This window comes from Pan troglodytes, chromosome 17 (assembly GCF_028858775.2).
Source record: "Pan troglodytes isolate AG18354 chromosome 17, NHGRI_mPanTro3-v2.0_pri, whole genome shotgun sequence".
NCBI lineage: Eukaryota > Metazoa > Chordata > Mammalia > Primates > Hominidae > Pan > Pan troglodytes.
Genome location: NC_072415.2, coordinates 68076581 through 68101573, shown reverse-complemented (window position 1 = coordinate 68101573; position 24993 = coordinate 68076581). Strand labels below are relative to the sequence as shown.

Below are 24993 nucleotides of genomic sequence, written 5' to 3'. Positions count from 1 at the left end.
TAGAAAATTATAATTTCTAATTACACACGACATGCCTTCCACATCCCGGAGGTACACAATTCCAGGCTTCGCCTTTGGGTAAGGCTATGTCATCTGGAAACTGTAGAGGGGTGTGGCAGTTTCTCTTCCTGTCTTTTATCATCTACTCCCACACACCCACCGCAACAGCCTATAGCCCTGCACTCAGGGTCATGTCCTTGTCTTTCCCTGAGGGATGGTTATTAGGAACTATAATATGAAACTTGCCATATGTCACTTATTGTGGGGTGTTTATAAAATCGTGATCCATGACATCAACATCCTCTGTGAGAAGACTAATAAACTAGACATTTATTTCAGATCTATGAAGAAAAGCTGTTTTGCTTTCAAGAAACTGGTAAGCTTTTGCATGGCAGATGACCAAAATTATTAAAACCGACTGTGTTTTTCTATCTACTTTGGCCACCAGGAAGCTCAGAACCAGTTTCATGGTCTTAAGCCATAAAAGAACGCATTAAAAAAAAATCCCTTTTGTAACTATATACCAACTTTCCCCCAGTGCTGTGGTTCTCTACTCGGCATGTACATCGCAATCACCTGGGGAGCTTTCAAATAGACTAAGTGCCCAGTAACCAGCATCAGAGGCTATGATTTAATGGATTCTGACATCAGTAGTTTCAACAGCCTCCCAGGTGATGCTAATGTGCATTTAAGGCTGAGAACATCAGCTTAGTTTCCAAATTTTACTATACGTAGAAACATTTGGGAATTTTTACTACTGCTCCTCTCTGCCTCCCACTCCCAGGCATTATGATTTAATTAGTACAGGGTGCCACGTGGGCATCAGGAGCTTTAAAAGTTCCCCAGGTGATCCTAATGCACCACTGCCAAGTTTAGAGACATCTGGCCTAGATTTATATTACTATTCTTTTTTTTTTTCTTTTTCTTTTCCTTTTTCCCCGAGAGACAAGTTCTTGCTCTGTTGTCCAGACTGGAGAACAGTGGCATGATCACAGCACACTGTACCCTCAAACTCCAGGACTCAAGTGATCCTCCCACCTCAGCCTCCCAAGTAGCTGGGACTACAGGAGCACACCACTGTACCTGGCTAAGGTTTTTTATTTTTTGTAGACATGGGGGTCTCCCTTGCCCAGGCTGGTCTCGAATTCTAGGCTTCAAGTGATCCTCCCACCTTGGCCTCCCAAAGTGTTAGGATTACAGGCATGAGCTACCGAGCCCAGCCTATATTCCTTTTCTTTATATATTTTCCACCACTCTGTTTTTTCATTCTTTTTTTTTCAACTTAGAGGAAATTACACATTATAAACACACTCAAATCTTTTGTGGAGTGAGGTAGAATGTAAACAAACATACTTAGAAGACTAGCATCATCAATCAGTTTACCCATCATCTACTCTGAAGTCTCAGATTAGTAATCCAATTTCTTTTTTTTCTTTTTCTTTTTTTTTTGAGATGGAGTCTCGCTCTGCTGCCCAGGCTGGAGTGCAGTGGCGTGATCTCAGCTCACTGCAAGCTCCGCCTCCTGGGTTCACGCCATTCTCCTGCCTCAGCCTCCCAAGCAGCTGGGACTACAGGCGCCCGCCACCACACCCGGCTAATTTTTTGTATTTTTAGTAGAGACGGGGTTTCACCTTGTTAGTCAGGATGGTCTCGATCTCCTGACCTCGTGATCCACCTACCTCGGCCTCCCAAAGTGCTGGGATTACAGACATGAGCCACCGCGCCCGGCCTAGTAATCCAATTTCTTTGGGGGTGAGGGAGGACAACCCTTAAAGGGAACTATTCAGCAGGTGTATCAAAAGCAACGTTCCCTCCAGTCCGTTTTGCATCTACCCAACAATTACATAGAACCTTAACTTGTAGAGTCTCCTCTAGAATTCGTTTCCCTTTGTTCCCTTTGCAGGCTGCCTTTAGCATCTTAGATTTGATACTGTGGGTGTTTGGCAAATACTCTTCACTTGGATCATCAGAAATGAAAAATTAGCAGGAACAATTTTAAAGTACAACGGGTAATCACAAATAGGGAATATTTTAATGCTAAGCCTCTTTACAAATTATTGAGTTGTCTTAGCAAAACTATGTAGATCATAATCACATCTGGGAAGTACCCAAAGAAGAAGAATACATAATGTCACATGTTTAAGTTTCATATAAATAACACTCGATTTTTCTCTTCAATTTTCAGTGATGATTTGTCTTCTTTAAAAAGAAAGCCTATTAAGCAGACATTTTGAAGATGGCCACAAACCTGTAAAAACTGGGATCATCTTGGAACTCAGCACCATTCCTTGACACACAGAAATGTAACAAATTTAAGCCGTTTATGGTCATATAAGAAAGCTATATTATGCTTCAAATTTTTGACAAATATAGACGTGGGTAGCAAAGAATGACTTGTAAATAGCTCATCTTTTTGTATAAAAATAGCTATGTTAGGCCATTCTTGCAATGCTATTAATGAAGAAATGCCTGAGGCCAAGCACAGTGGCTCACACCTGTAATCCCAACACTTTGGGAGGCTGAAGTGGACAGATCCCTTGAGTCCAGGAGTTCGAGACCAGCTGGGCAACAAAGTGAGACCTCATCTCTAAAAACAAAAAATACAAGAATTAGCTGGGCCTGGTGGCTTGCACCTGTAGTCTCAGCTACTCAAGGAGCTGAGGCAGGAGGATCCCTTGAGCCTGGGAGGTTGAGGCTGAGGTGTGCCGACATCACACCACTGCACTCCAGTCTGGGCAAAAGAGCCAGACCCTGAAAAAAGAAAGAAAGAGAAAGAAAGGAAAGAAAGAAAAGAAACACCTGAGGCTGGGTAATTTATAAAGAAAAGAGGTTTAATGGGCTCACGGTTCTGTGGGCTGTACAGGAAGCATGGTGCTGGCATTTGCTTCTGGGGAGGCCTCAGGAAGCTCACGATCATTGGTGGAAGGCGATGGGCAGCCATCACTTCACATGGTGAGAGCAAGAGCAAGAGTGGGTTGGGAGGTGCCACACACTTTTAAACAACCAGATCTCACATGAACTAACTGAGCTAGAACTCACTTATCACCAAGGGGATGGTGCTAAGCCGTTCATGAGGGACCTGCCGTCATGATCCAGTCACCTTCCACCAGGCCCCACTTCCAACATTGCAAATCACATTTCAACAAGAGATTTGGAGGGAACAAACATCCAAATCATATCAATAGCTAAGCTTTTAAAGAAATACATTTTTGAATAACTATGTGCTATTTATTCTAGAGCTCTAAAATTAATAAAATATAGTTTATTAGTTTATTACTAATAGCGATTTACCTTTTAAAAATCATCATTTCTAAAATACCTGGCTTTGTTTCACATTTTTACTACGTACTTTTTCATGCCTTTTAATTAGTCGTCTGATTGAGTAATGATAGTGTTCTTTGTTTTCTTACTGCATTTATTTCCTCACTTGGGGTGGGTTGGGATGTTAATCACTGCATTTCTGTTCTTTTACCGGTTACACTTGACATTTTACATGCATGCTGTTAAATTAAGTTTAACAGCCTAAAGGTTTCTTCATACATAATGAGCTATAACCTAACTAGATGTGTAAACAGACTGTAACTTACTCTTGTATCAATCACTGACTTTCAGCCAATCAAAGAGGCCAACTCTTCAAATTGTGTTCAAATAAGGCAAACACTGAGCAGTAACCAATTCAGCTATTTCTGTACCTAACTTCTGTTTTCTGTAAGTCACTTCCCATTTTCTGTCCATAAACCGTCTTTGGCCACACAGCAGCATCAGGGTCTCTGAACCTATTCTCGTTCCAGGGAAGCGCAATGTTGCTGGATTCTCAAACTGTTCTTTGCTCAATTAAAATCTGTTAAATTTAATATGCCTGAAGTTTTTTTTTCTTTTTCAACAATGCCTAATGTAACAAACCAAAAGTTTGTAGCTTAATCCCCTATCTGAACATGAAGCTTAAAAAACTATTTTGATCAAGGACCAGTCTTGCTCTGGCTTTTTTTTTTTCTTTTTAGCTTTTTCTTTATTTTTAAGAAAAATTTTGTAGAGACAAGGTCTTGCTATGTTGTCCAGGCTGGTCTCAAACTCCTGGCTTCAAGCGATCCTCCTGCCTCAGCCTCCCAAAATTTTGGGATTACAGGTGTGAGCCACCATACCTGGCTCCTGTCTTTTTTTCGAAACCACCAAATTAGATATTATTATTATATTATACAAGTTCTTCTAGCATTACCAATATGTTTTGCAGTTTCTTTTCTAAGGATTCCTTGTTGCTTCTTAGATGTTCCTTTGGGATCATTTTCCTTCTTCCTAGGAACATCCTTTTAAATTCCTTTAGTAAAGGTCCATTGGTAATAAACTTGCGGTTTTTGTTTACCCGAAAATATCTATCCACATCCATGAGAGAGGGTGAAATTATATACTAGAAATAGACTCAAAGCTGTTGTGGAACGTGGCTGGATGTAAATAGATGTGCTTAATGTGATTAGTGTCCTTGATTGGTTTTACCCAATCCCTATTACTCTGAAGTCTCAGGTTTATAATCAGTTTATTTTGGGAGGGTTCTTGGGGACAGAACAACCCTTCAGAAAAAAATAAAAGGGTAGTCTTATCCCAGGTATAATGTTGTTTCATTCTCAGCAATCTGAAGATGTTATCTCTCTGATTTCTGGCTTCCATTGATTATGATGAACAGTAAGCTCTTAGTCTAATTATTGTCCCTTTTAAGTCATTTGCCTTATCTTTAGCTGCTTTTTGTTTTCAGTGTTCTAAACTTTCTGTAATTTGTCTACATGTGGCTTTCCTTTTCTCCATCCTGCCTAATGTACTTTGCGTTTTTTCTATCTCCGATTTAAATCTTATTTCTGGAAAATGCTCAGCTACTAATCTATTTATATATTCTGTTTTCTCCATTGTCTATATTCTGTTCTTCTAGGGCTCCAATTAATTATATGTTAGACATTCTCATTCTATTCTCTGTATCTCTTAACCTTTTTCATATTCTGTTTCCCTGTCTGCTACACTCTGGGTGATTTCTTCAAACCTCTCGTCTACTTTGCTAAATAAATATTTAGTTTAGTCTAATCTTCTGTTTGGCCCATCAGTTGAGTCTTTTTAATACAACAATTAGACTCAGTAATTGTATCTAAAGGTTTTTAGCCAGGTGTGGTGGTGCATGCCTATAGTCCCAGCTACTCAGAAGGCTGAGGCAGGAGGATCATTTGAGCCCGGGAGTTTGAGGTTGTCTGAGCTATGATCACACCACTACCCTCTAGCCTGAGTGTCTCAAAAAATTTAATTAATGAATTATAAATAAATAAAAGTTTATTTAATTCTTTTTCAAATCAGCCTCTCAATTCTCGAGTTTCTTATTTTATGTCTCCAAATTTTATTTCATTAAACATTTCATAACTAATTATTTTCTATTTTGTTAATTCTCGTATCTAAAGCTTGGGGTGTGTCTTCCATTGTTTCTGCTGACTCTTACTCATAGTAACTTCATTCCATGTGTGTTGATTGGGAATTCATTTGGTTGCGATTTTATTTGGTTAGTCTTAGTCTATGGGAATCCAAAATGGATTTGTGTTTCTTTCTGCTAAGAAGCAGGGGACCCTACCACTCTAGGGCCACTTTAGCCCCATTTGAGAGTCTCAATTTAGTGCAGAAGTCTCAGGTTCAGCCACCAGCCAAAGGGTTAGTCTCCTTTCAACTGCAATATTGATATATTAATAGCATTTACTTGCTGCTTACTGCATCATTGTTTGGTTTTAGCTAATAGAGGAGTATGATCGACCATATTACTATTTGGCAAATATTTACTTCCTCACCCCCAGTATATTTCCCTGTCCCAGTGTTATTGCACCTACTTTGGCCAATGGAATCTTAGCAGAAATGGCAGTGTGGCCACTTCAAAACAGACATCATAAGAGGTTTGCAAGATTCTGGGACCTCTTTTGTGCTCCTGCCCTCCACCATGAGAACATCACATCCTAGATGAGCTTTGCTCCTTAAGTATCAATGAGAAGAACCTGATGAAACAGACCTGAACCTGACCTGGAGCCTGGAGCAGGGTTATCCAGCTTAACAGCTGCCAACATGCAATGCAAATTAGAAATAAATGCCTACTGTTGTAGACATTGAGATTTTGAGATTTTTGCTGCACATCATTATCACAGCCAAAGCTGACTAATATATGGGACCTTAAAGGATGAATTCCCTTATGAACTGCAAGCCTAGCAACACATTTAAAAAATTAGGTTGACTTATAACAGAGAGACCCTTCAGTATAGCTAGACCACCACAATGCCAGCCGAGGAAACTCAGTTGCCACTGTTTACTAATGATGCATTTGAGATTTAATGCAATTAAGTCTTTTTTCCTAAAAGAAGCACAGCCAAATTTGTTTTTTGTTTGTTGGTTGATTGTTTTTTTTTTAGACAGAGTCTCACTCTGTCACCCCAGCTGGAGTGCAGTGGCATGATCTTGGCTCACTGCAACTTCTGCCTCCTGGATTCAAGCGATTCTCCCGCCTCAGCCTCCCAAGTAGCTGAGACTACAGGCATGCACCTCCAAGCCTGGCTAATTTTTGTATTTTTAGTAGAGATGGGTTTTGACCATGTTGGCCAGGCTGGCCTCCAACTCCTGACGTCAAGTGATCCACCCGCCTTGGCCTCCCAAAGTGCTGGGATTACAGGTATTAGCCACAGTGCCTGGCCTAAAATTTGTTTTTTTTTGTTCTTCTTCTTATTATTTTTATCATACCTTTACATTCTACTTCATCCCCCATTAACACATGTACTGAACTTTAAAATCAAACATCAAGTTCCTGTTTCCTAGAAATTGGGAAAAGCATTAATTTGTTCATATGGCTGGCCCCTGTAACATATTACCACACATTTGGTGGCATAAAAGAGCAGAATTTTTTTCTTTTGCACATCCGGAGCCCAGAAGGTCAAAATTAATGTCACCAGGCCAAGGTACAAGGCCCTCTCTGAAGGGGAGAATCAGTGTCCTTGCCTTCTAGAGCTGGATTCCTTGTATTCCCTGGCTAACAGCCCCTCCCTGCACCTTAAAGCTGGTCATCTTCAGAGCCCTCTCTCTGCTGAGGTCATGATACCACCTTCCTTCTTCTGTCTACAGTCAAATCTCTTTCTGCCTCCCTCTAATAAGGACATGTGATTATATTTGGAATCCACCCACATAATCTAGGATACCCTCTCACCTCAAGATCTTTAATTACATATACAAACTGTCTTTTGCCACATAATAACATTCACAGGTTCCAAGGATGAAGACCTGGATATCTTTGGAGGCCATTATTCAACCAATTACAAGAAGTGTGATGGCAAATTTTAGTCTATACTTTTCTAGATGCCACAGAAATGCTCAATTATTTGAGTTCAATTTTTGCAAGATAAGGGAAATGACTTGGGTTTCTTTCTACTTTCTTTGCATTTTTATTTTCCAAAAAGCAAAATAAATGATGTCCTTCAACTCTAGGGTAGGCATTGTAAAACATCGGCTTTAATAAACAATGTTGACAAGTTTAGTGATTATTTATTTTTAAAATAACAATGTCTTTAGTAGTCTGAAAAATCTCTACTTAATTTAAAAAGTGACCAATGTGTCTTCTCATTTTAGAACTCTTTTAGTACTCCACTAATGAAATTTCAAAGCATGCTTCTAGATGATTTTCTCTACATTTATGGTTTGTTTAAAAGCAGGAAGACCCAGAAAAAGTTATTAAATGACTCAACTAGCAATTCCAAAGATGTCTCCAACAATGTTGAATTTGCTTTCTGCTGTGTGTGTGCCAGGGGTGGGTGGGGGTGCATATTGGAAAAGAGAAAGGGGATTCACATAGTGGAAATTCTCTTTAATGATCAGTAGCGCCTTCACAATTTATGAGTTCGCAGTTGAGATAACAAAACCAACTCCTTCAGCTAATAGTGGCAAACAAACATCCTATGTTTTTCCTTACAATTTTTCCAGCGCTCATCCCCCAATGCAACCCCCATCATGCTCACTGTCCGCCCTCCACTCCTACCCCTTTTGGAATAATAATCTTCTAGTTCTATGAACTATTCTTTCAGTATCACCGACTATGTCAAAATTTGATCCCAACAGAGATTATTCCTCCATAGACTCTAGATTCTGTTCACCGATGTCTCTTGAACATATTCCTGGGGAGTGCTCCCATCTTATCACAGTGGTACTATGGCTGGAGCTGAGCCACTTCTCTGCCTTTTCAAGAAGGGCAAAACTTAAGAGAACAGGATTAAAATACAGGAGATTTAAAAAAGCCAAAGGTTTGACAACATACTTAGTTGGCAAATTCATGGGGGAAACAAGACATATCACTGGTGAGAATGCAAAGCAACCCCTGTGAGGAGACATTTGTCTGTGTCTAGCAAATTACACTGGTATTTCCTCATTAATCCAGAAATCCCACGTCTAAGACTATCTGCACCGGCAAAATATGAAGTGACATGTGCATTTGAAATATCAAAAGACTGGAAACAATCCTAAATGCCCACCAATAAAGAAGTAGTTGAATCAATTATTGGTATAGCCAGCCAGTGAAGCACTGTGTAACTCCATGAGGACGCTCCCTCTACACTGATGTGGAGTAATCTTGAGGGTATATCAAGTTAAATAATAATTTTTAAAAAGCAAAGTGCAGAACCATGTTTATCCTGGGCTACCATTTGTATACAAGTGGAAAAGCATGGCTGAGTCTAGAAGTACAGCTGATATCATCAGGGCTCTATCTCTCAGCTCTGTGTGTTTCTGCTTGGCTTCATTCTGCAGTCTGGTTCTTTCCATGTAGTAAATAAGGAGACTGCTTGCATCCCAAGCTACACCCCCTCCCTGAAAAAAAAAAAAACATAAACAAAACCTACTTTTTGTCAATTACACCTTAATAAAGCTGGGGGTGCTGGGAAGAACTGGTTCCTCCCAAACTATTCTACCAAACAAGGAAGGTGTAGACTGGGTCACTGTCCCACCCCTGTGCATGGGGGAGAAGAGAACAGGGAAGAGTCGCTGACAGCCCCACAGGGACCATACAGCATGAGGAAAGAAAAGGTCTCCAGATAAAATGAGGGCACTGAACACACAAGGGCAACAGATGCCCAGTCCAGGATGAGACCTCTGAGAATGAGACAATAGGAAGAGATTATTGCATTTGTCCAGACATCACATTTCTACATAAAATATGTAAGATATTAGGCACCATGAGCCTCCTTATCTCAGGGTATCAGATGGAAAAGCTGTCAACGTTTCTTAATCCTTCATATCCAATGACTCATAGCAATATATTGAATTAATTTAGGGGCTGCATTATAATTTCTTTTGGGTTTTCCAATGTACCTACTAGATTTTTAAGGGAATCTGAAGTCCATCCTCAGGAAACAAAGCAGGAGTTTTAGAAAGTGAATTCTGAACTGTAAAGGTGCAATAAAAACATCAGGACTCACGCCTGTACTAGGACAAAAAGCTTTCAGTGTTATGTTTCATGCCCAGAGAGCTCAGCCTTTGCTTCCCCGAGCATGGTTGCCTCTGGAATTCCCTGGGGCCAGCTGTAATGAAGATCTGCCAGGAAGCAGCAAGTATTGCTTATTGGAAGGAGAGAAATGGCCTTAGAAGCATTTTGGGAGAGGCAGAGACGCTTCCATTGGCCTTGTCCACCCAGGCCACCTGCTCAATCTTAGAATTTTCGAAGATGGGCAAAAGCATCCAAATGAAAGCAAATTTCTGGGCACCGAAAGTCTGTGATGGCTAAGAAAGTCTGATTTTTCTGGAGGGTCCCACCTGTTTCAGTATGAAAACTTCTTCTTTTTTTAAAAAAAAAAAAAGAAAGAGAGACAGGGTCTCACTATGTTGCTCAAGCTGGTCTTGAACTCCTGGCCTCAAATGATCCTCTGGCCTTGGCCTCCCGAAGCACTGGGATTACAGGTATGAGCCATCATGCCCAGCCAATATGAAGGCTTCTATAATAATGCATTCTCCCCGCCTGTTTCAGCATGGAGACTTCTAAGACCAACTACTGTTATAAATTGTTACAAATATAATACCTCCTCCTCTCTTTCCCTTTATCCTAAAACCAGACATCTTTGGATCATGGCTAGAGACATCTTCTGTCTCCCACGGTTGAAACTGAGCCTGGGGAAATGGCCTTGTTACCTTTTCATAGATCATTCCAGGAAGCCCTGCTAGCTAATGGCCTCTTATTCTGTATGGTCCCCAAGATCTGCTAATCGAAGCCTCAACTCCAATTAATATGCAACAAACAAAACTCCTATTTTTTGTTTGCTTGTTTTTTGAGACGGAGTCACCCTCTGTCACCCAGGCTGGAGTACAGTGGCGCCATCTTGGCTCACTGGAACCTCCTCCTCCCGAGTTCAAGAGATTCTCCTGCCTCAGCCTCCTGAGTAGCTGGGACTACAGGTGCATGCCACCATGTCTGGCTAATTTTTTGTGTTTTAGTAGAGATGGGGTCTCACAATGTTGCCCAGGCTGGTCTCGAACTCCTGAGCTCAAGTGATCCACCTGCCTCAGCCTCAAAAAGTGGTGGGATTGCAGGTGTGAACAACTGTGGCTGGCAAAACTCCTATGCTTTTTGATAGCAGAACTTTCTCATAATCATGCACACTCACATACTTTTTAAAAACTCAGATATCTTGTCCAAGTGTGGTGGTGTGCACCTGTAGTCCCAGCTAGTTGGGAGGCTGAAGTAGAAGGGTCGCTTGAGCCCAGGAGTTCCAGGCTGTAGAGGGCTATGATTTAGCCTGTGAATAGCCACTGCACTCCAGGCTAGAACACTTCTTTCTAAAAAAATGTTTTTAATCAGAAATTGTCTGTTATTTTATAGCATTAATTACCCTATATTAAAACTGCAGCACATTGAAAATTCATTTCCTTTCTTTAATTTTATCATTAAAGTTTGTTTGACACTGTAAAGTACTTCTTGGAGACTCATGTCATGTACGCTTTTTCTTTCTTGCCACTGGCATCCACAGATCCCCCTCCCTCAACACAGCTATACTGAGTGAAGACTGGTACTTGGTTCACCATGAGGTTCTATCGACCTCAACTTCTGGCATAGAATCCACCTATGGTATAACGAACAGGTGCCCAGATTCCCACCCACCCTCCTGGCTTCTCAGGTCCTTGACCTCCTCATATCTAGTGACCTTCTCTCTTTCTCTATGCCCTGGACCTTATCAACACTCCAAACTGCTCTACCTTCAAACTCAGGGATTTATTTATTTATTTATTTATTTAGAGATGGAGTCTCACACTGTTGCCCAGGCTGGAGTGCAATGGCACGATCTTGGCTCACTGCAACCTCCGCCTCCCCCATTCATGCGATTCTTCTGTCTCAGCCTCCTGAGTAGCTGGGATTACAGGTGCACACCACCACATCTGGCTAATTTTTTGTATTTTTAGTAGAAACGGAGTTTCACTATGTTGGCCAGACTGGTCTCAAACTTCTCACCTTGTGATCTGCCTGCCTCGGCCTCCCAAAGTGCTGGGATTACAGGCATGAGCCACCGTGCCCGGCTCAAACTCAGCTTACTCACCACAGACTTCTCATGCCCCAACCAGTGTTACATGGTCTTTGACTTCATCAAAAGCATGATCCCCTCCATTTTCTCCTAATTTTGAGACCTTTTGGTTTTAACTTCACCGCCTTTCTTGTCCAGCTTTCACACCACAGTCTCACGTTCCAGTCTTTCTTTTGAAATTACTCCCAAACAGCCCTTTCTTCTGTCCTCTGCTGTTTCTGCTTTATTCAAGCTTGAATCTGCGTAGCTGAGACTCACTGAAGAAAGTAAAGGATTTCAGCAGTTTCCACTCACTTTGAGTTCCCAGCTACCAACTTCACCTGGGCTTCCATCGTCCTTAGCTCCCTCCCCTTCTCTGCACTCTCAACAGCTCACTCTGCTTCCTAGTTCCAGGAGAAAACAGAAACTATCACACAGATCTCCACAGACACACCCAGAAAGCATCCTCATCCACACCGTGTCCTCCTCTTTCCTTTTTTGTCCTTTTCCTATTAGAGATCAGTCATTCCAAGGAAGCCTAGAACGCATTCTCTCCCAGGCATCCTCTCTCTTGCCCACTGGATCCTTTCCATCAGCATTCAAATGTTCTTCTAACCTGGGAACTCACCTTAATTTCACACGGAAGGCTGTGCCTCCCTAATTTGCAAAGATTAAGTTTTTAAAAAGTAAAAACAAAGATATGTACTTCCAGCCTAAAAAAATAAATTGTAAAAAGCCTTCTTTGGACTTCACATCCTCTTCTAATAATCACCTTATTTTGCTTCTTCTCTTCACGATCGAATGTCTACACTTGCTGTCTACACTTCCTCACTACCATTTATCCCCTCAGGCCTCCAGTCTGGTTCTCATACTCCACTGACATTTCTTTCATTAACTTCAATGAAGATACATATGCCAATTCAGCCAGGGGATGCTTTTTACTATTTATTTGATTTGTTTTCTTAATGGTATCCATCACAGAGATCTCTTTTCTCTGGAAACTTTCTATTGTATTCCCTACACTCACTGATGCCACACTTGCCTGCTTTCCCTTCTACCCTTTTGGCTTCTTCTATTCAGTTTCCATCATAGACTCTTCTCCTCTGTCCAATGAACTCTGAGGACCTCATTGCTAGATTCTTCTCTCTTCCTACCTTTTATATATCTCCTGTGAGAATCTTCTCTCTTCTGCCTTTAACCACTATCTCTTCACCAAAGACTCTGAAATATATATCTCTGTCCCAGACCTCCAAGTCAGTGTGTATGTATCTATCTAACTGACCACACAGCCACTCCTGGACATCTCAAATTCAGTATGTCCTCAACTGAAACTATCCTCTCTCTCCCACCCACCTATCCCCCAAATGAACTCCAGACAGAACAAGTAGTATAATCAGAGACATAGAGTCTGAGTGAGAAGCCTAATTTAGGAGCCATATGTGACTCTATTAGGGTAGACATGTAGGAAATGGTTTTCTTAAAAGTGAAATAAAAGATTTTTGAAACATCTGTGATTTGGGCCCACCCTTCATTCATTATTCCTTCTATAGCCAGATCGCTCTTTATTTAGAGGTAGTCAACCCTTCCTCTCTCTCCATCCATTTGATTTGGATGGGGCTGACTCCATTCCCTGAAGAAAGGTACTGGACCCAAGGATGGCCAATCAGAGCTCCAGACCCCCAGCCACAGTGATGGGTTCAGGAATGGGCACATGACCCAAGTGGGTCGGTAAGAGTCATACGCTGGACTTTTTACTGGAATACGCTTTAAATGGCTTGGTTTTTCCACTGAGGTTCCAAAGATGATGACATAGGTTGCAAGTCTAGTGTTACTGGTGGTCATCTTTACCACCACATGGAAATGACCTACCTAAGAAGTCAATATCAGTGTGATAAGATTCTATTTGCATTTTAGAAAGATCACCGCTGAAGACAGTGAAAGCAATAGACTGATGCAGTGACCCAGGTAAGGACTTTGAACTAAGATTGCTATAAAAGATCCAGAAAGAGGAGGAAATATCTGAAAGGTAATCTGAGTGGTAGCCTCTCAAGAGTAAAGAGCTAGTTGGAGACAAGAGAGAAGGAAGAATGAGGACCCTTTCCAGTTTTCTGGATCTGCTGGCTAAGCAGATAATTATGTCATTCTTGAGACAGGGAGCACGGAAGCAGTAGATGGCTAGTAGCAGTAGCCTGGGAGTGGTGTGGAGGATGATTTGGTTTACTTTTGGATAGAGGGGTTTGAAGGGCTTTGGTGCCTGAAGAATATGTAAATGAAGGTGTTAGAAGATGCATTCATGAAAGAAAATGAAAAGCAGTGGCCAGTGAGATAGAAAAAAAACCATAAATGGCTGGTATCACAGAAGTTCGGTAGGGAGAAGCAAGAAGTATGAGATCTCCAATTTGTAATCTCCAGCCCAAGTTTTCTTAGAAGCTCCAGACTCGTATATCAACATTCATTAGACATTTCCATGTGAATGCAAACAAAGTCAGAATAAATCAAGCATTTTCCATACCCAAAACCTGTTTCCTTATGAATCAGTTCCATTATTTTATAGTTGCATGGAAAGCAAGGAATCCTTCTAGATACTTCTCCTTCCTTATCCCCCACAAAAATTCCCGTGATTTTTATCTTCACTTTGTACCCTTCTCCCTTGCTCTATTGACGTCCTAGTTCTTCATCTCTTATCACAATTCCTTTAGTTTCTCAAAAGAGGAAACACAGATATAGCTTCCCCACCCACACTCCGTGATCATGTGCTCGTGGAATCCTGGATTCTGAGCTCTTCTGGCCTGCTCTAATGGACTCAAGGAGTTACTTGAGATGTCCTTGGTCTTGTTTGCCAGTAGAAAAATGAAGAGTAGAGTTCGAGGAGAGAGCGTGGGAGAGGCAGCATTTAGCCACATGGTATAAACACATGCCCTGCTGGCCCCACCTCCTCTTCTCTCCCAGGATCTCCCAATTGAGATTGTTAAGGGAATGGGTTGGCCTTAGATCAGACCACAGAGGGGCAGGTTTTTTTTTTTTTCTGTCCTTTTATGAGACAGGATCTCACTATGTCACCCAGGCTTGAGTGTAGTGGCATGATCTCAGTTCACTGCAGCTTCAACCTCCTGGGCTCAAGCGATCCTCCCACCTGAGACTACAGGTGTGCACCACCATGCCTGGCTAATTTTTTTAATTTTTTGTAGAGCTAGAGTCCCGCTATGTTGACAAAGCTGCTCTCAAACTCCTGGATTCAAGCAATCCTCCTACCTCAATCTCCTGAGTAGCCGGGACAACAGGCATGAGCCAACATACTTGGCTAATTTAAAAAATATATGTATTTTGTAGAGGCAGGGGTCTCACTATGTTGCCCAGGCTGGTCTCAAACTGCTGGCCTTAGTGATCCTCCTGGCTTGGCTTCCCAAATTGCTGGGATTACAGGGGCAAACTGGCAGTTGTTAAAGAAGAACCTCTTTGCGTAGAGATTAAGCTGCATATATATACTAGTTTTTGTTTTGCCCTGGAACACCAGTGTGTAAGCTCCAGGAGGCAGGGACTGTGGACATTAAGTTTCCCACTGCTGCCCCGGCTTAAAGCTTCTGCCTTGTACATAGGAGTCACCAATTAAATAATCATGCAATAAGTGAATATTATGTTAGCAACTGATGTGTGCAAATGTCATTCTGAAATTCTGATCCAGTTTGCATTTATTAAGGGGGCTTCCAAACAGTATTCTGATGTACTCTCTTGGCAGCAAAACAGGCCTGAAGATCACGAAAGTAAATGAGCTGTTTGTCTTTGTCTTGCTTCAAGTCAGCATGCCTCATCCCCCCACCCCCCTTTCTCAGTCAATATAAGGCCCCTCAAGGCAAATAACTCTTCTACGACTCAAAGATACTCACTTGGAGGCAATGAATGTCTCTCTCATGTAGATCCTTCCTCCAGGATGAATTTCCCACTTCAGTAAGGAAAATGAGGATACTCACATAAGCCTACCCTTTCCTGCCTCACAAAGTGGATATGTGAATAAATTAGATGATATTTCTGAAGGCTGACTGTATCTATAAATTCCAAATACTCAGTAGACTTTAGGATATACTTAGTAATGCACATACAACCACATTCCCCAAAATGTAATAACTGCATTGTGTAAAAGCTTGATATAGATGTGTTTTCACATGAGACTAACCCTTGAAAATGATGAGTCTCCGGGTTTATCAGGTTAAAATAAAGCAAGTCTATCCAATCATAAACACACATGAGGGACAGGCTGTCTGTTCATTAAATTCTGGAATGCCCAAATTTGAGAACATCCTTTGAAGCTTAAAATAAGTCATTTTATACTTTACACCATGGACTGCAAGCTTGTGAAACTTAGTCCCAGATAAAAGCCTCAGCATAAAAATAAATCAGGAAAAGTTTAGTTAAGTCAGTGAGCAACAGATTTAGAGAGAGCTTTTATCATTTATCATTACAGCAAACACTCATTAAGAGCCACAAGGTGTTGGGGATTTCACTTAGGGCCCTTTAACCTTTTGAGGTTTTAGCATGAGGGTAATTATGACATCCCATGACATACCCCCTTCATGCTGCTGGCAGAATACTGGCTTGATTCACCACCAGCCTGGCCTCATAAGATGAGCAATTTGTTCTAGTTCTTCAACTCCAGCATTATAAAGGAAATTATATGAATGATTTATCATATTCGTTATAAGTGCTCCAAGTTTAGACAAACTGTCCTTGTCTCTCTCTTGAAGAATTAATATAATCCTTTTCCTATGTTACTCCAGGCTGCTTTCTTCTTTTTAAAAGAAAAAAACACACACAAAAAACAAACAAAAAAACAAGATCTTGCCTAGGCTGTAGTGCAGTGGCGTGATCATAGATCACTGCAGCCTCCATCTCCCAGGCTCAAGAGATCCCCCTACCTTAGCCTCACGAATAGCTGGGACCACAGCTGTGCACCACCTTGCCCAGCTAATTTTTAAAAGATTTTTGTAAAGATAGGATCTCACTATGTTGCGCAAGCTGGTTTCAAACTCCCAGGCTCAAGTGATCCTCTGGCCTCAGTCTCCCAAAGGCTCAAGGCCTTCTAAACCAGCAATATGTATACACATGTATGTGTGTGCCTGCAGCTATGTGTGTCTTTTTGTCTCATATCTTGTCTTCCCACACAAGCGAGCACGAAAACATAAGAAGCACCCAATACACGTCCTAGACTCAGGGTCTCAAAAGCCAGTCTTGAAGTTTCCACACTCACTCCCAGGATGTCAGCCACTTCTAGTGTGGTTGTGGAAATCTCAAAACAAAACCCATTTCTTAGGCTGGGTGTGGCAGCTCATGCCTGTAATCCCAGCACTTTGGGAGGCTGACGCCAGCGGCTCCCTTGAGCTCAGGAGCTCCAGACCAGCTTGGGAAATATGCTAAAACCCCATTTCTACCAAAACAAAACCCAAAACAAAAAACAGCCACAGCTCATTTTTTCTCATTTCAAGTTTCTTCCAGTTCTGCAAAAAGATATATGCCAAAAGGAGCTTAGGAGCTGGGAGAAACACCACATCAGAATGAAATAAAACAGCGGCATGTTCAGGAATGATGGATCCAGGCACACATTAAGGTAGCACCTCCAATCTCCCCTTTCTTCTTCATTCAGGATATAAAACATTCCTGCTCTGAATTAATTTTATAATTGCTCTTCCACACCACTGCATGGAAACAAATTCACGGAAAGCGATTTGATGCAGAGTTCCTGTATTGAGGGAAGGAAGGAGAATATTTTTGTTGTGAATATAAAATCATGCATTGGTCAGGTCCCCCAACCTGACTGAAATGAATGGCACTATCAGTTCACAAATTCACTTGATTAAATTAAATGCAAACCCCAGGCCCAAACTGCCTGGAAAACATTGTCATACCACAGCTTTCCTAGTAAACAACTTCATTTTTATTTGCCAATCAAAATAGATAAGACTTCTGCACAAGAAGCAGTAATTGATTTAGTGTATTTGATTTAGATAGAGTGAGAGAACTTAGTCAGTTGGGATAAGAAGCCATTGTTAGAGAGTACAGCTGAGCCTCCAACAGAGTTCTTTTATTCTCTCTTCCCTATCCTGGGAGATGGACTTTGGAAAGGCTCGTAATACAGCTGGTTCCAGACCTTACTTCCACCGTAAAAGACTTCACTGAGCCTCAGTTAATCTGCTTGTTTATGTACTGTTCAGATTCAGCCAATTGGAGGATGGAGGGATCTGAAATATTTCCATGACAACAGTTTTTTATTAAGACAAGAAAATGCTAGAATTCTTTTTATGATCAGGCCATTCTGAGATAAATAATGGTCAAAAAGGTTATTCAACAACTTTTTTTAAACCGAAATAATTTTCTGATTATTAGTTAAAATTGTGGACTAGTATAAAAAATTCCTGAATCCTAATTAAATATATCATTTAATCACTCTATCTTCCATTCTCCCAGCAGGAAATAGAGATCATAATAGTAAACTTCATGTAGGAGTCATTTTAGGATTAATTAGCTCATGTTAGTAAAGGGTGTTTTGAAGTAGTAAAATAAAAAATATTACAAAATTTTATTAGTCTCCATTGTGCCTGAGATTTATGGGTTTTAGCTCTTACTTCTAAAATTTAGTAGCTGTAAGTTCATTTTGAATGGATTTTATTAGTATCTCCTGAATGGTAGCTTAAGCAACACACACATACATACACACAACCCGTCAGTCACAAAGCCACAGCACACAGTAAGTCTTCCAGGGAGATGACCAGAATCCCTGGTCTGATACCATTTCTTGCTCCCACTCAATTTTTTACTTATTTAGGACATAATATCACATGTGCAACTATGAATGCTTCAGCACAGCTCCAAAATTTGACTTTCTGGTTAATTAAACACTTAGATAAGCAGAAAGACATTAGATAACATATTCAAATTATTAATTTTCTAAAAATGAGAATTCAGTAGAAATATAACAATTAGTAAATTATACTGAATACAGTATTCTTTATATTGACAGTTCAGAAAGTTTTGTTTTGTTTTGTTTTGTTTTTGAGATAGGGCTTTGCTCTGTTACCCAGGCTGGCATGCAGTCGTGCAATTATGCCTCACTGCAGCCTTGACCTCCTGGACTCAAGTGGTCCTCCCACCTTAGCCTCCTGAGTAGCTGAGACTACAGGCATGTACCATCGTGCCTGGCTAACTTTTTAAATTTTTTGTGGAGATGGGGTCTCACTATGTTGACCAGGCTGCTCTTGAACTCCTGATCTCAAGTGATCCTCTTACCTTGGCCTCCCAAAGTGCTGGGATTACAGGCATGAGCCAACACACCTGGCAGAAAGTATCCTTAAGGGTTATAGTTAATAGTAAATATCTTCATATTCTATTATGGATTTCCAGATAACAAAATGCACAGTGGAAGAACACGTACTTTGTCTTTTTTTAATTGATATATAATATTTTACTTATTTATGGGGTACATGTGAGTATTTGTTACATGCACAGAATGTGATTTTTTTGGTAAATCTCTTTTGTTTATCTTAGTATCAAATACAAAAATCTATACCTGGGGAATTTAATATATTTTTGTATAAAATCATAGCAGCAGCAATCACCCTCTACAGTAGGCAGTTTTTGTTTTTGTTTTTGTTTTTGTTTTTTGAGATGAAGTCTCACACTGTCCCCGGGGCTGGAGTGCAGAGGCACGATCTTGGCTCACTGCAACCTCCGCCTCCCGGCTTCAAGTGATTCTCCTGCCTCAGCCTCCCAAGTAGCTGGGATTACAGGTGCCCGCCACCATGCCTAGCTAATTTTTTGTATTTTTAGTAGAGACGGGGTTCCACTATGTTGGCCAGGCTGGTCTCAAACTCCTGACCTCGTGATCCGCCTGCCTCGGTCTCCCAAAGTGCTGGAATTACAGGCATGAGCCACTGCGCCCGGCCTACAGTAGGCAGTATTTTACAGAGAAGGACGCTGAGGCCTGGAGAAATTTAGGAGCTAGCTCGAGGTCACATGACCAGGATTAGACCCCAAGCAAGCCTGACTCCCTACTCCTAATGCAGTCCACACTGTGATTATTTTTGTCTCCGAGTCTATACAATAGAGTGTCTGTACTCCATGCCACATACACCCCCCATACATTCTGAGCTCGTGTGCCCAGCACCAAGGCAGTGGTCGTCTTCTAGGAGTTTGCGTTGGAGGGTGAGTGACGGGACACGCACCGTCTGTGAATGCCATCTCAGTGTTGAGAGACCTCCCTCTCTTCAAGACTGGTCTGTCAGCACAGCCTGCTAATCCACTCTCTTTTGGGTTCCTTGATAGGCTGGCTCTTCTCTAGTTGATGGTGGCATGTCATCCAGACCTATGACCTCCCTCCCCATGGCTCCCCGACCCAGGGCGCTGCACTCAAGGACAACAGCAACAGAATATTCTAGCTCTCCTTACATTCCCAAAGCCCAGGCAGCTCCTCACAGCTCAGGAAACAATTTCCATCTCTATCCTCATCTTTGGTCTCCGTCTGCCCCACCCCTCACTCTCCCTGTGGCCCAAATTGCAGAGACCCCCACAGTCTACCACAGTGAAAACCCCAGGCCAGCTTCACTCCCACCACCTTCGGAGGTGAACTAGGTGGACCGGGTTGGGGATGAATGCAGTGGCAGGTATGGGAGGAGGCAGTGGTTGAGGTTGCACAGTGCCTAAGGGCCCAAAAGTGTGAATGAGAGATAACATTGTCCACAGACAGGGCTGGAGAAACAGAATAACATGTGAAACCTGAGGAGGAGCGCAACTCATAAGAAACCAGAAAGTTGACGGTACAAGAGAAAACCTCAGAGATATTCCCGGTCATGGCTCTTTGTAACTGGTGCAGTGACAGGCCCCCGTGTGAATGAGTAAACAATTCCTGCACAAAACCAAGAGCATTTATGAACTTGCTTTTCTTTTTTTTTTTTAATTTTCATTTATTTGCTTATTTTAGAGCCAAGGTCTCAATCTGTTGCCCAGGCTGGAGTGCAGCGGTGCAATCCTGGCTCCCTGCAGCCTCAATCTCCTGGGCTCAAGCTATTCTCCCACCCAGCCACCTGAGTAGCTGGGACTACAGGCATGCACCATCATGCCCAGCTAATTTTTTGATATTTTTATAGAGATGAGGTCTTGCTATGTTGCCCAGGCTGGCCTCGAACTCCTGGGCTCAAGCGATCCTCTCACCTTAGCCTCCCAAAGTTCTGGGATTACAGGCATGAGCCAGCTTGCTTTTCTTATACATTTAAAAAGCGTTATAATGGAAGGAGAGGGTGATGTCTGGGGACTCTAGACCCTGACTTAGCGACGGGTATTTCTGTCGTGGACAGCTACCATAGTTTTAGAATAAAAAAATCATTGCACATGCTGGAAAAGCAAAACAAGTGTACTTTGGGAAGGAAGAGACAGACCATTTGAAACCTTGACTCACCCACACAAGGTAGGAGGTGTGGTCTCCACAGCTACACAGGGACAGATAACCTCTGTAGGGGGAGCAGGTATGGAGCAGGTATAGCGCCATTGGAGACTGGAAGCTAGGTGTGGGGGCTGTGTGACCTTGGTCACCTCATTTCATTTAGTTTATCAAATATTTATTGAGTTCATGGGATGAGAGAGTGCAGGGAACATAAAGATGGGCAAGATAAGCTCTGGCTCTCTGATTCCCAGTTTCCTCATTACAACTGAAGTCCTTCCCTATTCTAGGCATATCTGATTCCAGGGTCCTTTATTTAAGATGAAGGAAAAGTTAAGGAAGTGTGCTCTCCTCAAAGGCATTTATTTCATTTGGTACTTAAGCAGTGATTAATCTTAAGCCCTAATAGGCCTTTAAATAATTTGAGCCTTGCCTCCGCCATCTGTAAGTTGGGGATAATAATATCTCTCCTATTATCAGCTGGAAACATGATTTGTCAAGCCTAAGGGCTATTAAAATTTACTCCACAATAATGAGAGTCTATGTTAGCAATTCTCAGCCTTTCCAACATGTTACAATAACCTGGGGAGACTTAAAAAATAACCAAGTCATGCAAATAAACACAGGCATGCTCTTTCTCCCTGCAGATGTGACTGACAGCACATTGGCAGTTATGCCATGGCTGGCTGACAAAGCACAGGGGCATTATCCCACTAGGAACAAAACAGGTTTTCATTTTTTTTGTTTTGTTTTGTTGCAGTTCTTTTTCTTTCACGTATATAACCACCATACTGCAGCATCAGTATAGGGAAGTGTTACCCACTTTATAACATTCTTTCTTTTTTTGGCTTTAGACATGAGATAGGAAAAGTTGGCCTGAAATCCACTGGAGGAGCAAACTCACTTCTACAACATCCCTGATCCAGGCAGCATGATATATAAGCCATAGTGGAAGATGGTAATATATAGTGATGGCAATATTTGAAATGATGATGAGTAAGGCCTGCATGAGTGGAAATCAACTAAAGCCCAGGTCTGCAAGTTTGGAAGACCTATGTAAAGGCTGATATGTAAAACAAATACAATATTTCCAAACTGCACATACTGTGGTTTGCATTTTACTCCCCAGATACTTGGTGAGCATATTTCCAGTCTAAAAGGTTGATTCCTTTCCTGGTGCTCCTCAGGACACTTTATTCCTTTGCTCTGGTGACTTTTATAAATGTTTATAATCCATTTCACTCAGTGTAAATCAAATGGTGGAATCTGATGGGCTATGAGGAGCCCCGAGCTCTTTCTATAACTGTGTGTACATCTTCTCTAGTTAAGTGCTAAAGTAACACCCCATGGAATGAAAAGAATAACAGTACAGACACAGTGAAAAGCCTTTTTCTGGTTCTCATCTAAACACATCACACACATTTTCAGAAAAAAGAAAAGCTAAAACATCGACATACTTTACTGTTCCAGATAGTTTCTAGCCCCCTCTTTTTTTAGCCCATGCTTTTTAAAAGTAGACTGTTTTCATGAGTAACCAAAAAAAGATAGTAGAAATAATTGCAGCTAGCACTTATTTTATTCTTTTCTTTTCTTTTTCTTTCTTTCTTTTTGAGAAGGAGTATCGCTCTGTCGCCCAGGCTGGAGTATAGCGGCATGATCTTGGCTCACTGCAATCACTGCATCCCGGGTTCAAGCGATTCTCCTACCTCAGCCTCCCGAGTAGCTGGAATTACAGGCATCCACCACCACACCTGGCTAATTTTTGTATTTTTAGTAGAGATGGGGTTTCACCATGTTGGCCAGGTTGGTCTCAAACTCCCGACTTCAGGTGATCCGCCCACCTCGGCCTCCCAAACTGCTGGGATTACAGGCATGAGCCACTGTGCCAGGCCCAGCTGGCATTATTGAGTTAGTTAAAAAATCTACATAAAGGGTTGGGGGGCGCCAAGGAAGAGCCCAAGACGAGATCAGCACGGTTGTCAGCTAAACCTCCTGCAAAAGTGGAAGCAAAGCCGAAAAAGGCAGCAGCGAAGGATAAATCTTCAGACAAAAAAGTGCAAACAAAAGGGAAAAAGGGAGCAAAGGGAAAACAGGCTGAAGTGGCTAACCAAGAAACTAAAGAAGATTTACCTGCAGAAAACAGGGAAATGAAAACTGAGGAGAGTCCAGCCTCTGATGAAGCAGGAAAGAAAGAAGCCAAGTCTGATTAATACCATATACCATGTCTTATCAGTGGTCCCTGTCTCTCTTCTTGTACAATCAAGAGGAATATTTTTATCAACTATTTTGTAAATGCAAGTTTTTTAGTAGCTCTAGAAACATTTTTTTTTTTTTTTTTTTGAGACAGAGTTTCGCTCTTGTTGCAATGGCGTGATCTCGGCTCACAGCAACCTCCGCCTCCCGGGTTCAAGCCATTCTCCGGCCTCAGCCTCCGGAGTAGCTGGGATTACAGGCATGCACCACCACGCCCAGCTAATTTTGTATTTTTAGTAGAGACGGGATTTCTCCATGTTGGTCAGGCTGGTCTCGAACTCTGGACCTCAGGTGATCCGCCTGCCTTGGCCTCCCAGAGTGCTGGGATTACAGGCGTGAGCCACCGCGCCCGGCTGAAACATTTTTAAGAAGGAAGGAATCCCACCTCATCCCTTTTTTTAAGTGTAAATGCTTTTTTTTAAGAGGTGAAATCATTTGCTGGCTGTTTGTTTTTTGGTACAACCAGAAAATAGTGTGGGATATTGAATTACGGGAGGCTCTGACTGTCTCAGGTGTCAGCTTAATATTCCATAGATGGGGGGTTAGTTTTTATATCCTATAATACAAAGCACATTAAATGGCAATATGGAGTCAGTCCTGCGTTTAATGTCTTGAACATTTTAAATTACTTCTATTCCCATGTTGTTTTTTAGTAGAATTGTTTCCTAAAGAAAACCACTCTGATCATGGCTCTCCCTGTCAGAATTGTGTGCACTCTGTAACATCTTTGGTTTTGGTAGTCCTGTTTTCCTAATAACTTTGTTACTGTGCTGTGAAAGATTACAAATATGAATATGCAGTGTACGTGCTATTCAGTTGTGGCCGTATGTGCTATTCAGGTGGGCCGTATGTAACAGCTGACCAACGTGTGAAGATACTGGTACTTGATAGCCTCTTAAGGAAAATTTGCTTTCAAATTTTAAGCTGGAAAGTCACTAGAATAACTTTAAAAAAGAATTAATTACAATACATGGCTTTTTAGAATTTCATTACATATGTTAAGAATTGTGTACAAATTGAAATGTCTGTACTGATCCTCAACCAATAAAATCTCAATTATGAAAATAAAAAAAAATCTACATAAAGGGAGAAACCCTCCAAAATATATAGAACATGGAGAGTGCTTTCTGAAATTGAACTTCAGTTGTCAAGGTCCCTTGGATGAAGGAGCACAAAAAACAAAGCCCAGGGCTTGCTCAAGCAAATAATCTAATATAAGATCTTCCACACACAACCTTGAGGTCCTAAAGGACTATACCTTTCATGTTTAATGATGAACCAGAAATAGCCTTGCCTTCTAGGAAAGTCTTCTCGGACCTGAGCACATCAGGAGGAATCAATCCTCTGGCCCAAGGACACTATAATGGAAAACAAGTCTTCTCATGGGTTTGCAGCCCAAATTCACATCACCCAGGCAGTCCAGAAAACCTCAAGCTATAAACTTATTTTAGAGTTGTTCCAGACTGGTAATAGTTTCAGGAACCTGACAGAAGCAAATGTAAATATCAGAGAACCCCACCTTCATCTGAGACCTCAAGCAATTCCCTCAAATAATTTTCTAAGGAAAATGCATAGCTCACAGTAATAAATTAATGAGTGAATAAACACTAAAAAGAAAAACAAACAACCCACAGCAGAACAGACCCACAAAATTTTAGATATTGAAATTACCTAAGGCCAGGCATGGTGACTCATGCCTGTAATCCCAGCACTTTGGAAGTCCAAGGCGAGTGGATTGCTTGAGCCCAGAAGTTTGATACCAGCCTGGGCAACATTGGTGAAACCCTC

At 41.6% G+C, this 24993-nt stretch overlaps 1 pseudogene; it reads left to right on the top strand.

Moving 5' to 3' along the window:
• Positions 1–2868: 2868 nt before the first annotated feature.
• LOC134808640 (uncharacterized) lies at positions 2869–23980 on the top strand (annotated as a pseudogene).
• Positions 23981–24993: the final 1013 nt, after the last annotated feature.